Consider the following 12,644-nt stretch of genomic DNA (forward strand, 5'->3'; position numbering starts at 1 on the left):
TAACCGAAATGTTGTTGACCGGGTTCACACTGGAATAACTTTCTTTCATTGTGAATTCAGTAGAAGGTGCACATCGACATCTTTGCCTGGCAATCAATGAGGGCGTAGGGGTTTAGGATGGCACGACACGACCTGGAAAGGACAGGGTCATATGGGAGAAGTGGGATTGGGAGCGGGTGTGGTTGAGTCGCCTCCGCCTGCACCGCCATCTAGGGTGTGCATAGGATACCCAGCAGGATCACCATTCGCGCCGCTTCAATCCGGGTGCTTGGCCATGTGTTCCCTGCCCACCGAAGCCCGTCCATCACCTCTAGCTTGTTGAAATCCATGAATCCCGTGCTTATAGAGATCATCAGATTCACCAGGCTAGTAAAATAGCCATGGAAGTTAAGCATCAATGCGATTCAAGAGCGATGCTTCCATTTACTCGGTGGAAAAACTTGGTCGAAGAGTGCTTCTTCTGGAAGCAGGAATACAAATGTTCATTTCACAGGTGATTATTGGAATCCTTTTGGTGACGGGATTGAAGGACGGGAAACAACTTTCTCAAGCGACGGCCATTGTGATAGTGTTGATGGTGTGCGTTTTCGTGTCAGCATTTGCATGGTTATGGGGACCTCTCGGATGGTTGATTCCCAGCGAAACGTTTCCCCTGGAAACAAGATCTGCTGGACAGAGCGTGACGGTGTGCGTGAATCTGCTCTTCACATTTGGTGTTGCACAGGCTTTTCTGTCCATGCTTTGCAATTTCGGCATCTTCTTCTTCTTTGCTGGTTGGGTGTTCCTTATGTCCTTGTCCTTTTTTGCATTCTTCGTTCAAGGAGGAGAGAAACTTTGTGTTCGATTTGAAGGGAGAAGCATGTTTTTTTTGGGTGCATACTTGGGTAAACGTTTTTTTGGAGAAGTTTTTTTTTTTGGAATTTAAATTGATATACATATTGAGTTTAGCCACCTCAATATGAAGTTACTTTGTTAGAATTGGCTATTCTAACAAATGACAGGTTCATGGAGTTCCAAGAATTTGTTTGACAAAGATGCCCAAGATGTCAACTATATGGGATAAAGGAGCAGCAACAACGTTTATGGTGGATAACAAAGTAGATGTTTGTTTGAATTAGTGTGGCTTGTGGAATAGACTCCTAGCATGTTATTGTAATAGTCATTGTATGTACCGAGAAACTCCAAAATGTGGAATCAGATGTAAGATTTTTAAAGACATCTGGAAGTTCGTGGTGATGTCAAAACCACTTTGTAATGGTTTATGGTTAGCCTAAAACCATCTTTTATCACTTGAAAGTGAGGGTTGGTGGTGAGCCAGAAACCATCTATATGGTCTTTGTGACTGAAGTGCCTTTGTGGCCAGCTTGCCTTTGTGGCTGAATCGCCTATGTGGCTTGAGGTGCCTTTGTGGCTGGAATCATGAATGTCAATGTGTTGTTTGACAAGCTTGCCTTTGTGGCTGTGTACACGAGAGCTTTGTGCTCAATTTACTGTATGCCTAAGATAGCATCCCTATCTTGAGACTATTGATTGTATAAATATCTGTGTAATTTCCACATTCAAAATAATACAATATATTATTAAGTGTCTCTAATTTTATCTTACTGGAGCCAAAGGATTTGAAACTATATAAACATCACTAGTAGATAGATTGGACAAACTAGATTCAACTTCACACAATGGAGGGAGAAAATATGAACGATGATGTAAATAATCCCATGGTCGATCCACACCCATCATTGCTTCCAAAATTGCTTCTTCAGATGGTAAGACTGTATCCAAGCAATCCAGAGCTGAAGTAGAATAGAGGGTCCAAGCCGGAGCCACATCGCCATCTAACTCCTCTGGTGAAAAAGGAGTGGGACAGTTGTCTGCAAAGTTAATGATAGATTGAGAAGCGAGTTCTGTTGCAGACATGGGAAATGACATTCCACGTACCTACCCTCCATCTAATGTGGTGGTAGATGAAGGTAAGGGCCAAGGGTCCAAAAAATAATGAGTTTGAAAGAACTCTTTCCGAGAAGGTCCCCTAGAGGATGAAATCACATTAATTCTGGTTGTAGGAGTAGGGACGTCGAATATACCCATTAACGAAGAGTACACCCGAACTCCTAAATTATCAATAGGTTGACAGGGATTGTCCACCAATGGAACGGTAGAATCTGAAGTTGCATGAGAGTCACCTCGAGAATAATCTAACTAATCAACTCTAACAATCCTCCCCTCATGAGGAAAACAGAGGATGCCGAAAAATAATGAAACTATGGCATCCATATCATAAATCCAATTCCTGCCTAAGAGGAGGTTATAGTCCAGGTTTGCATCGATGATTTCTACCTCAATATTCACTACGTTTCCCCCAACATAGATAGGAAAGGCCGGGATAATCATGTGCGGCCTATGAGACTGTCCATCAAATGCTGTCAAAAGATTCGGCGAAGGAACAATTGAAGGTGATCCAATGGCCTTCCAACCTGACATAGACATCACGCATGTGGAAGCTCCCTCATCTATAACAATCTGGAAAATATTGGTCTTTTGGTATGTGGACTTTATCTGGAAAGCCATATGGTAAGGGAATCTCTTTCTGACATTCAACATATCAAAAGTGAGCACTAAAGAATTATTTTGGTCTACTGCACCGATTGTTGAAAGCAAAGCACTTCTCTGTGTAGGGAATGACTAAAGTACCTCCAACGCTGACATAGCACAAGGACTTTGAGCCAGATCTTCGACAATTGAATATATATGGGATGCCCTAACATTAGGGTTAATAGTTGAGTGCTTTGCAGAGCCTTTCAGTATTCGAGGTATAGACTCAACAGAGGGTCGCTCAATATGAAGTGGTTATGTGGCTTCAAAAATAGATTTAGCCTTAGATGTTTCTGATTCACCATAATCGCATGCTTGCGAAGCGACGTCGATATGAGAGCTCATCATATAAACATTTGATGAATTTTTCCCTTCTTGGTTGCCCTCGGCGGAGGTACTAGCATTAGAATTTGCGGCAGCAAGTAATTGCTGCCCTTGGGGAAAAGGGTTAGTCAGAACAACTTTGAAGCTAGAGGACCCTTGCTGTACTAATAGGCACTGAGCATATTCCATCTTAGGGTAGAGATGAGTCAAATGATCTCCATTGCATAACTTGCATGGAAATTTTACCTTTTTCTTGGACTCTTTCCTACCCTCTCCGGCATCACTATCAGGTTTTTTTTCATTGCATTTTCCTTCCTAGTTCTTCTTCTTACTTCGTCCCTTCATCTTCCCATCGCATTGTTGATTTCCTTTAGGGTTAGTGGTCTGGACAATGTTTATAGAGGTAGGTTGGGAAGGTGTAGGTAGAGAAGGTGCTGCCTAGGTAGAAGAAGTAGTTTTTAGAGACAACTGTTGTAATTGATTCAATCCACGTTAACATCAATCAATCTGGCTATACCATTAGCATGGGGACTTGGTTTCAGTTTGGCTAAATCGGCCTTAGATCTAGGAGCATCAGGTAGAATTTTCTAAAGAACCCCAGACTGAGAATATATTAGTTCCAATTGCTAGGCTTTGAAAATGGCATGCTCTTCTATATAAATGTCGGAGAGAGACACATCTTTTAAGATCTCAGGTTGTAATGATTTGAGAAACCATTCGAGAAGCAAAATTAGTGGGATTTCACCTTTCGTAAGCCTTTCCCTCCTTCATCTCTGGATGTGATCCGAAATGTGAGTTGCAGTGTCTTGCTAAAAGTTAGCCAGAAGTTCAATTCTGGCCTCATCTCGGACAGGCAACTGAAAATGGTTCAAAAAGACATTAGCCAAATCACAAAAATAAGTATAGGTTCCCCCTGGCAACTCTATATACCATTTGGCTGCATTTCTAGTTAGGGTATGCTGAAATAACCTCAACCTGATTGAATCATCTATTAAGGAGTTGGATGAGCACCATAAGTGAAATGTGGTTACGTGGTCTCCCGGATCTTCACCACTCTTCCCTTCGAATTTTGGGATATTGTAGGGAAGTTTAGTTGGGACAGGAGTCCAAGCCGGATTGTACTGAATCGAATCACTTATCAATTTAGTTAAGTCTAGCAAGTTTAGTGTGGCTAGAAAAGGGAGTTGTGGTGGACCTTGGGAATTCCATCTAGTGCGGACAGGGTTCCCAAAGGACTAAAAGGAATCACTTGGATTTTTTAAAACACCAGGCTGCCTGAAGTAACACGTAGAGCCTACTGAACTAAAAGGTGCTCCCTGTGGTCCAGCAAAATTTAGAGTTTGACCAACTCTTACCGAAAATCCTTCGTAACCAATCCCTGATAAGGATTCCATGCATTAGCAAAGGGTGGAAAATTCTGAAATGAATTAACTGAAGAATACAACACATTCCCTTGTTGGCTAGAATAATTGATTCCCAGCTCCTATCCCACTAACCAACAGGTTTTCCCAACTCTGGAATGGGTTATTACCTTGACCTGTAAAGGAAAAAGGAATTTACCCTACTATTGGATTGGAGTGTGGTATATGACCACTTCCAAATGGGAAACCCTTAAACGTAGCCGATCCACTCATCATTGATGTGTAGGTGTTTGACGGTATGTTCAAAGGAACTAAAGGAATCCCATGAGACAACATTCCACAAGGGATAAATCCAAAACTGGATGTAGTAGCCTGAGAACCTCTACTTTCTAATAGAATGGAAGTAGACCCAAATATAGTCGTGCTGGAAGTAACATAAGGGATGGAAATGGTTCCTCCTCCTTGTATAGAAATGGGAGTCTGCACACTCTCAACACTCATCGTAGATTCCATGCTTCCAGTAGTGGTATTCGAAGGAATAGATGGGTGTAAACCTGGGCTCGAAGGCCTATGATTCGAGGTTTCGACGTACAATAGAACATCTGGATGATCAGGAGGAAGAAGAGAATTCAGAGCCGCAATCGACTCTGAAAGCTCTTCAACTTCGATATTATCTTCCGAATGAAAAAGTACTCGAGAAAGAACTGTTGTGTTCCTCTCTAACTCTCTGCTAGTGCTAGGTCCATCTTGTGAATTAATGACCCCAAGCGGAATATCAATATCCGATGCACCTGCTGCCACTGGTTGAAAACCACTGGCAGAATTTCTCCTACACCTTTTAGGAGAAGGCTCAGGACTCATAGGTGATAGCCCAGGAAGTCTCCTAGATGTCTAGATGGTCGATCAACCACTTTGAATTATTTAAAATATCTATTTAAAGACTCAAAAAATTATATATCTAGGCTGGCGAGGAGCAAAGAACACTCACTAAAAAGTCGCTAAAGATATCAGCAATCAAACAACTCTCGAGTATTTCTGCTCCAGGTGATTAGGACTGGACACCAAAATACACGAAATTTAATAACAAGGGCGTTTTGAAAATAGACTGGGGTAATTACACCCTAGGCCTACTAGCGAAGGTATCAGAAGTAGTTACACTAACCTCCAGACAACAGGCTTTGTCGGTGCAAGTACCCAAGCTTTGATAGGGTACCCTCCAAAAGTACTGCTGAATGTGATACAATGTCAGCCTCAGGTGCCACGGGATTCCCCTCCACAACCACTTGTTTGATCCCTAGGATAGGTAACTATGGTCACCAACTCGTATCAAAAGCCGGGCATAACAATCGTGAAGTGGGTTCTGACAAGTAACAGAGGGGGTATCTCTCGTCCTTATCTTCAATCTCCCTCATGCTTTACTCCCAGTTACAGAGCTTTCCTGGTCTCCTTAATGCTATTGGATTTTGCTCATTAATCAAACTTCTATGTTTTGCAATGTTGAGCAGCCTTGGAGAGTTAACTCTCCTCTTGCCTAATCCAAGGTGCTAATAAACCTAAATTTGTTGGTGTATTCTGATGACAACATAAAAGTTCTAGTTTATTTTAATTAATCGCTTGATTTCAATGGTTGTTATTTAAGTCAAGGGTAAAGATGGGAGTGAAACCAATGATGTTTTTATGACGCAATAGAAATCCATGAAAAACTAACTACATTAATGCAGTCATTTTTTCTTTGATGAAAAGAGATCTCTATATGGGTTCTACGAAACTTCTACAGAGCATAATATTTTTTCTCTTCTTTTCTTTAAACACATTTCACACACCTCAAAACTAAAAGACTATGAATGCTTTAACAATGCAAACTACCCTAATGCAAGATATAATGGAGATGCAATATCCTAAATAACACTAAAAGAGAAAAAGCAATTGTTTATAACTAACAATGAGCCAACTTAAGTATTGAAGAGGATACAAATTTTGAACACAAAATTCTCTCCAAACAAGAAGGACAAATTGTAAAATATCGCAATTCACTTTCAACAACAAAAATAAACCATAAACCAAACTTGGCAAAAGAAAAACAAAAATAAAGTTTTTGAGATCTTTTCTTTTTTAAAGAAGCAACCAAAGCAACTTTTTGAAATCACCAAAATGCTACTAAAACTCAAAATATCGAAAAAAGAGCACAAGGAGTCTTTGCAAGTTACAAACTTGAAAACGAATGAAAACTTAAGCAAAAAGACTTCAACTTGTACAAAACGACCCAAATAGCAGCAAAGAGTTTGACAAACTGACCAAGAAGCCAGGAAAGAAATACTTCCAAACTCGTCAAAAATACCTTCAAAAAGCTATGAGGCCAAAAAACAAAGGAGAGCAAAGCAAGTAGATTTGAAATCTGGGCTTGACACTAAAACTGAAAACAATCTCGTGTTTTGGAGGACTAGAACAATTAAGAACTTCAGGATGAAGTCTTGTGTGCGAAAACACAAATTACAAACTTGCTAAAGAAGCAAACATAGGTCAAATCCTTTCAATGAGGAAGAGACTTTGAAACAGTAAGCTTGTAGAATAATTAAATTTTTTAGACAGCAATAGACCACACAGAGACTGAAAAGACCAGACAACAAATCTATTTGGGCTGAAAGATTTGAAGAAACAATGCAAAAATTTGGATTACGCAACTGTGTACAAACTCAGAGGCATACACATGTGCTCCCAACACAAGAAACTCGCATATACATGAGTTAGCTTTATAGAAACAAGCGTGTATATGCGACTGTAAACAAAGTAAAGAGCGTATACAAAGCTTTGCAAGAAAAAATAAAAAACAAAGTCTGATCCAAAAATTCAGACTTGAGGCCTGGGACTCTAGTAGACCAAATAAGACTGTAACCACAAGCAAACCAAAGACTGAGCCCTGATTGAGAATGAACAACCCAAACCAAGAATAACAAGATTGTTATCCCCAGTGGAGTCGCCAATTCTATTTCGGGTGAAAGCACCCTAGGGCTTTGGGTTAGAACCCCAACAGAGCAGAAGCAAACTACAATAAGAAATACTCAAACAGCTCAGGCAAACTACACAAGAATGACCGTACCTGAATTTCCTTCGTTTGAGTAGGTCCTGCAGGGTTTAGACCCTCTACAACTCCTGATGTTCTTCAAACCTGAAAATCATTCAATTCGAACATACGTAGCAATATAGAAGTAAAACATATTCATGAAATTGACTTTACATCATATAAAAAAATGATTGATCATACATCGAAATGACATTCATATATGAATTAAAACATAATTTGATGCATAGACATAGTTATTTTCGGAAACAAGAAAACATTTCTTTTATTGAAGTAAGTTATAAATGACATGGAGAGAATTTACCTGAGCCTTTCTTTCGCTCCAAGCGGAACCGTCCTCCGGATTCATCCTATCCCAGCCTTCAAAAATCTTCTTCCATCACCAACACCATGATATCTCAAGCAAAAGAAAGGATATGTATAATGAAGGAAACAAGGGTTTCTTGAAGCTTGGGGAAGTTCATGAGGCACAGGGATTCATCAGACTTAATCCTGGATAGTCTTAGTATAATAACTTTATCTCTTCTTTGTCTCCTTAAGGCCTTCCCATACAGGTCTATTTATACCTCTCCCTATTAGTTTTCTAGTTCGAAAATAGTTGGGCCATGGGCAATAGGAGGTAATAAACAAGTAAAACCCGTGAACTCTGCCCAAAATTAACGAAATTTAATTTTTTAAGTTTTTTAATACATATATGCGGATTGGGTATTGACTGACTCACGTGTACACACTTTTAACTGAGGGAAAAGTAGTGTACAGGGAATAAAACACTGTTTTTTATATATTTGGACCAATTCTGGAAGGAGGGGTTTCCCTAGGCCATAAAGAAAGCATCATATGTACCAATGGTGGTAAATGGTGCTATAACAGTTGCTCCAAGAATGGATTTCGCATAAATATGCCAATTTGGTTATAAAAGATCCTAGATAGGGCTAACTGACATAGTTATAAATGTGTCTACTAGTTCAAACAAAATTCAAACATCATTTCCTAGAGATATAAATGAAATAATTAGTGTTGTGATCATGATAAAAAGAAAACTGGAGTGTAAAATTTCTTACTTGTTTGGTAACATTAGACCAAATCATGTCATGCTTGCTTTAAGTGACTTGTGCAACACATCACTCTAGCAAAGAGAATGCAACATTTGGGAAAATCATTTCAACCAACATAAAGAAGAATTTGGCAGTGAACTACTAGATATATAGTCAATTGATGATGGCAACGATGTTGAACTGATATATGAAACTCTTGTAAATTGATATTCAAAACCACACTAGGTTAATGACCTTCAAACTAAAATACTGCAAATTTCACCTTCTAAAGGATTTCATCTGCTTGGCATTTTCCATGTCAACTTTTCTAAAGAACTAAACTTCCCCACATTGTTTTATGGATGTGCTCGACCAACCGACATGATCAAACACTTTTCCTAATAAAAAATAGCATAATAAAAATTCTTACATAGTTCTAAAGACTTTTCAACACATATTACAAACATATTTTTCAAAGTTGTTCATGTACTAATAAACCAAGTTTTGAATTCTACATGGATTCCTATTTGCAAAAGTGAATTGAAAAGAAAAAAACTAGTTGCTAGAGATGTCAAGAATAAACACAATCTTAAAAAAAAATGAAATCATTAATCACATATTGCTATTTAAATTAGTTTAAATTTTGAAAGCCCTAGAAAAGGCATTTTTGCAATGATACATCTACATGGCCCACCTACATCTTTTGTGACTTTCACAAGTGTTGACTATCTTTGGTTTCCATTGACAGATGCACTTAAAAAACATGAATCTAGTTACATGTGTCAAATTAACAATGGTACTCTTCAAACATTCATTCAGATAATCATTAGACATCATCTAGTCATCTGCAGTCATTACTATAGACATAGAGTCTCAACACATCACAATTTGATCACCAAGAATGATAAATTGTTTGGAAAAGTACAAGACTTTTTCTTTATTATGAAATTCCAAACCAGAGGAATTGAACATGACCATGCCTTTCTTTGGATACAGAATGCACTAGTGTATCAAAATTCTTCTAATCATGATGTTATTGCCTTCATTGAATAGTTTCTTTCTTTCGATTAATATTTATTGTCTCAAGAAATTATTAAAATACAAACACATCATCATACTACAACTTGCAAAAAAAATCGCCACTTTGCTTGTAGGTTTAATTTCCCATTTCAAACAATGAGTAAAGCATATATCTTAGAACTACTTAAACAAAGTGCTAACAAAAATGAACAATTTATTTGCTTTTGCAAAACAAAACCTATTGTAGAAACAACATTTGATGCTTACTTAATAGATCTTGGAGTATCTAAACATGAATACATTTTCCTTCTCCGCTCTTGTATTTTGCACCCTTTCATATTGCTACAAAGAAAATCATCTGACATTCAGATAAACACCTTTGCAAAGAAAATTTTGCCATTATTGCAAGCAAATATAGATGCAAAATTAATCCTAGATAGATATGTTGCAACATCGTATTGTAGTTCATATATGAAAAAAGTGGGTTGCACAATGGCATATGCATTAAAAAAAATTAGGGAAGAGTTTTCTTGCAATGAAAATCTCAAAATTGAAACTATTCAAAATCTTGGTAATGCATTGTTGAATATGCATCAAATGTCAAGTAGACAAGTTGTGCATATTATTCTTTCGTTGCCTTTATATTCATCTTCTTGAAAAGTGACCTTTATTAACACATATCTAGCTAAAAAGGTGAGCATGTGTGCTCAAAATATTTTTTCTATTGGAACAAGATCTTGATGATTCTGAAGATATCATGTGCTCATAAGCCATTGACAAATAAATTACACATTCTCCTGAATTTGAACATATTTACTGAGAAGAATATACTTCAAAGCACTTAACTAGAAAACCATCTTTCAACAAACAAAAAAATGTCAATGTATCATATGATTCATACACTATAACCAACACAAAGATTGTGAAAATCATTAAAGAAGAAAAACTATGTTATACATTCCATATAGAGAGACTAGAAACAACCTAAAAGCAATCCATGTAACATAGACTAAGGAAAAAACTTCCCTACAATCACATCATGGGGTGATATTGATGTTGTATCAATTGAACTTGGAATCCAAAATGACCAATTCTTTCCATTTGACATTTCTAGTAGTGATCATGTGACTTTGAACAAAGTGAAGAATATGATATCTAGTATGATATAAAACAAAAAATGCATTCTACATCCATTCCAACATCATTTGAAATAGGTAAATAACCTTTTTTCTTTGGACACAATAGACTATTATGAGATTATAAGAAAACTTAACAAAGAGTAACAAGCAATAACAAAAAATATTATTTTATGCAAAAAAACAATTCATCAACACCAATTTACATATTTTTAATTAGAGGTGTAGGAACAAGTAAAAAAATTACTACACAAGTAATTTATCATGTGCTATTGCAATATTACAATAAAGCATTGCAAAGTGATCCTCTAAAACAAAAGACTCATTGTTGCATTTACTAGCAAAGTTGCATATACTTCAAATGGCATTATAGTGCATTCAACATTGCATTTTCCATTTTCATCATGGAACATGATGCCATTAAGCTCTAATAAATTGAATCTATTAAGCAAAGAATATGAACACCTTATACTTTTTCTCATATATGAGGCGTCATTAATAGGATCTCAAATGCTATACAACATTGAAAAAAATCTCCGTGAAATCATACATACACTAATAATACTATTTGGAAATATTAATATTATATTATGTGGTAATCTTTGCCAAGCACATGGTGTACATGATCAATGGATATTTGAAAAAAAAATGTGTAATACTACGACACTTTCTTACAATTTCTGGAGATACAATGTCAAGTGTTTTGAGCTTCACACAGTCATACAACAAGAAAGCAAAGACTTGATATCAATTTGACAACATTAGAACATGTTCACAGACTAATGATGACATTTCTTATTTAAATAAACATTGTTACAAACAACCACCAAATGACCCAACATGCCCATATCTCTTTTATTTAAACAAATATGTTGAAGAGAACAATGCAAAAATGTTCTCTCATTGACTCAAAAACAATAACTATGAAAGAAATTGACAAGAAAATAGATTCAACAAAAACAAATAGCTATAGAAACATGGAAACATATTTCCCTTCCACTATTGTTTTTAAAAATGAATCTTAGTCAAATTAACAGGTGGTAATTGTGGAATATAAGATAAGACTAGTAAATGTTGCTTAAGGAATTTTTAAAACATACACAAATGATGACAATGGAATTATTTGAATTAAATTTACAGGTCTAGCAATTTGAAAAATAGAATGAAACAAAATGTATCATTGTTTTAAAAAAAACATACATTCGACTTGGACACCTATTCCCATAATATAGGCATATTGAATCAAACAATAGAATATGCTCTACTCGAGAGAAATTCCCTGTTCAATTGGGATGTGCTTGAACAATCCACTAATTGCAAGGATTGACAATGGACAAATTGGCATTTAATATAAAAGGAGTCAAACAAAATGAACTTGTCTATAAATACTTTATCATGTCAAAGACATTAAATTTCTTTATCTAATAAACAAATTACAACAAACAAATTTCTCTCTTTCTCAAAAAGTTGTTACTAAAATAAAAAGACTTTCAAAAAATGCTTCCTATCAACATGAGCACAATTGCGTAGAATACAAATAGGTCAATACTTAACTATATTCTGATTGAACAAACACAATTGGACATTGAATTTTGAATATATCAACAACGATTATGATTTAATGAGTGTTGATATACGATGTTTCCAAGAAACAAAAACAAATGTAGGTCCAACAAATAACACATTTGCAAATGACTATGACTATATTTCTTTGTTCCATTTGCATGGGGTTATCACATATTAAAAAAAAAATATCAATTGAAAAACCATACAATTATAGAATAATCCACATCAAATCAATGATTGTTGTTGAGACGAGAAAAATGTATGTTTTCTCCTTGTAAATAGCATAATTTAGCATTTGTCTTCATATGTTTATATTTTTCTTATGGATCAAAATAGAGGAAACAATAACAGAAGTTAGGTAAAATCGATTAGTAACAAATTATATAAATTTGGGCATAGAAAACTAACTTTCACTATCTTTGTATGTAGGGATGCGGATCAGACGAGAGCTGTTCAATTGACAGGACAACAACAAGCAGTAACAGAAAAGAAACAATGTCCTGAGCATGGAAGAAAGCGAAAGACCAGGAGG

General features: G+C 36.4%; 1 pseudogene; it reads left to right on the forward strand.

The window, feature by feature from the left end:
- The first annotated feature begins 397 nt into the window (after positions 1-397).
- Positions 398-1,063, forward strand: LOC149159682 (sugar transport protein 13 pseudogene; annotated as a pseudogene).
- Positions 1,064-12,644: the final 11,581 nt, after the last annotated feature.

The sequence above is a fragment of the Pinus tabuliformis genome, chromosome 5_2 (assembly GCF_031772625.1).
Source record: "Pinus tabuliformis cultivar Carrire ecotype Pingquan chromosome 5_2, CPIR1, whole genome shotgun sequence".
Classification (NCBI taxonomy): domain Eukaryota; kingdom Viridiplantae; phylum Streptophyta; class Pinopsida; order Pinales; family Pinaceae; genus Pinus; species Pinus tabuliformis.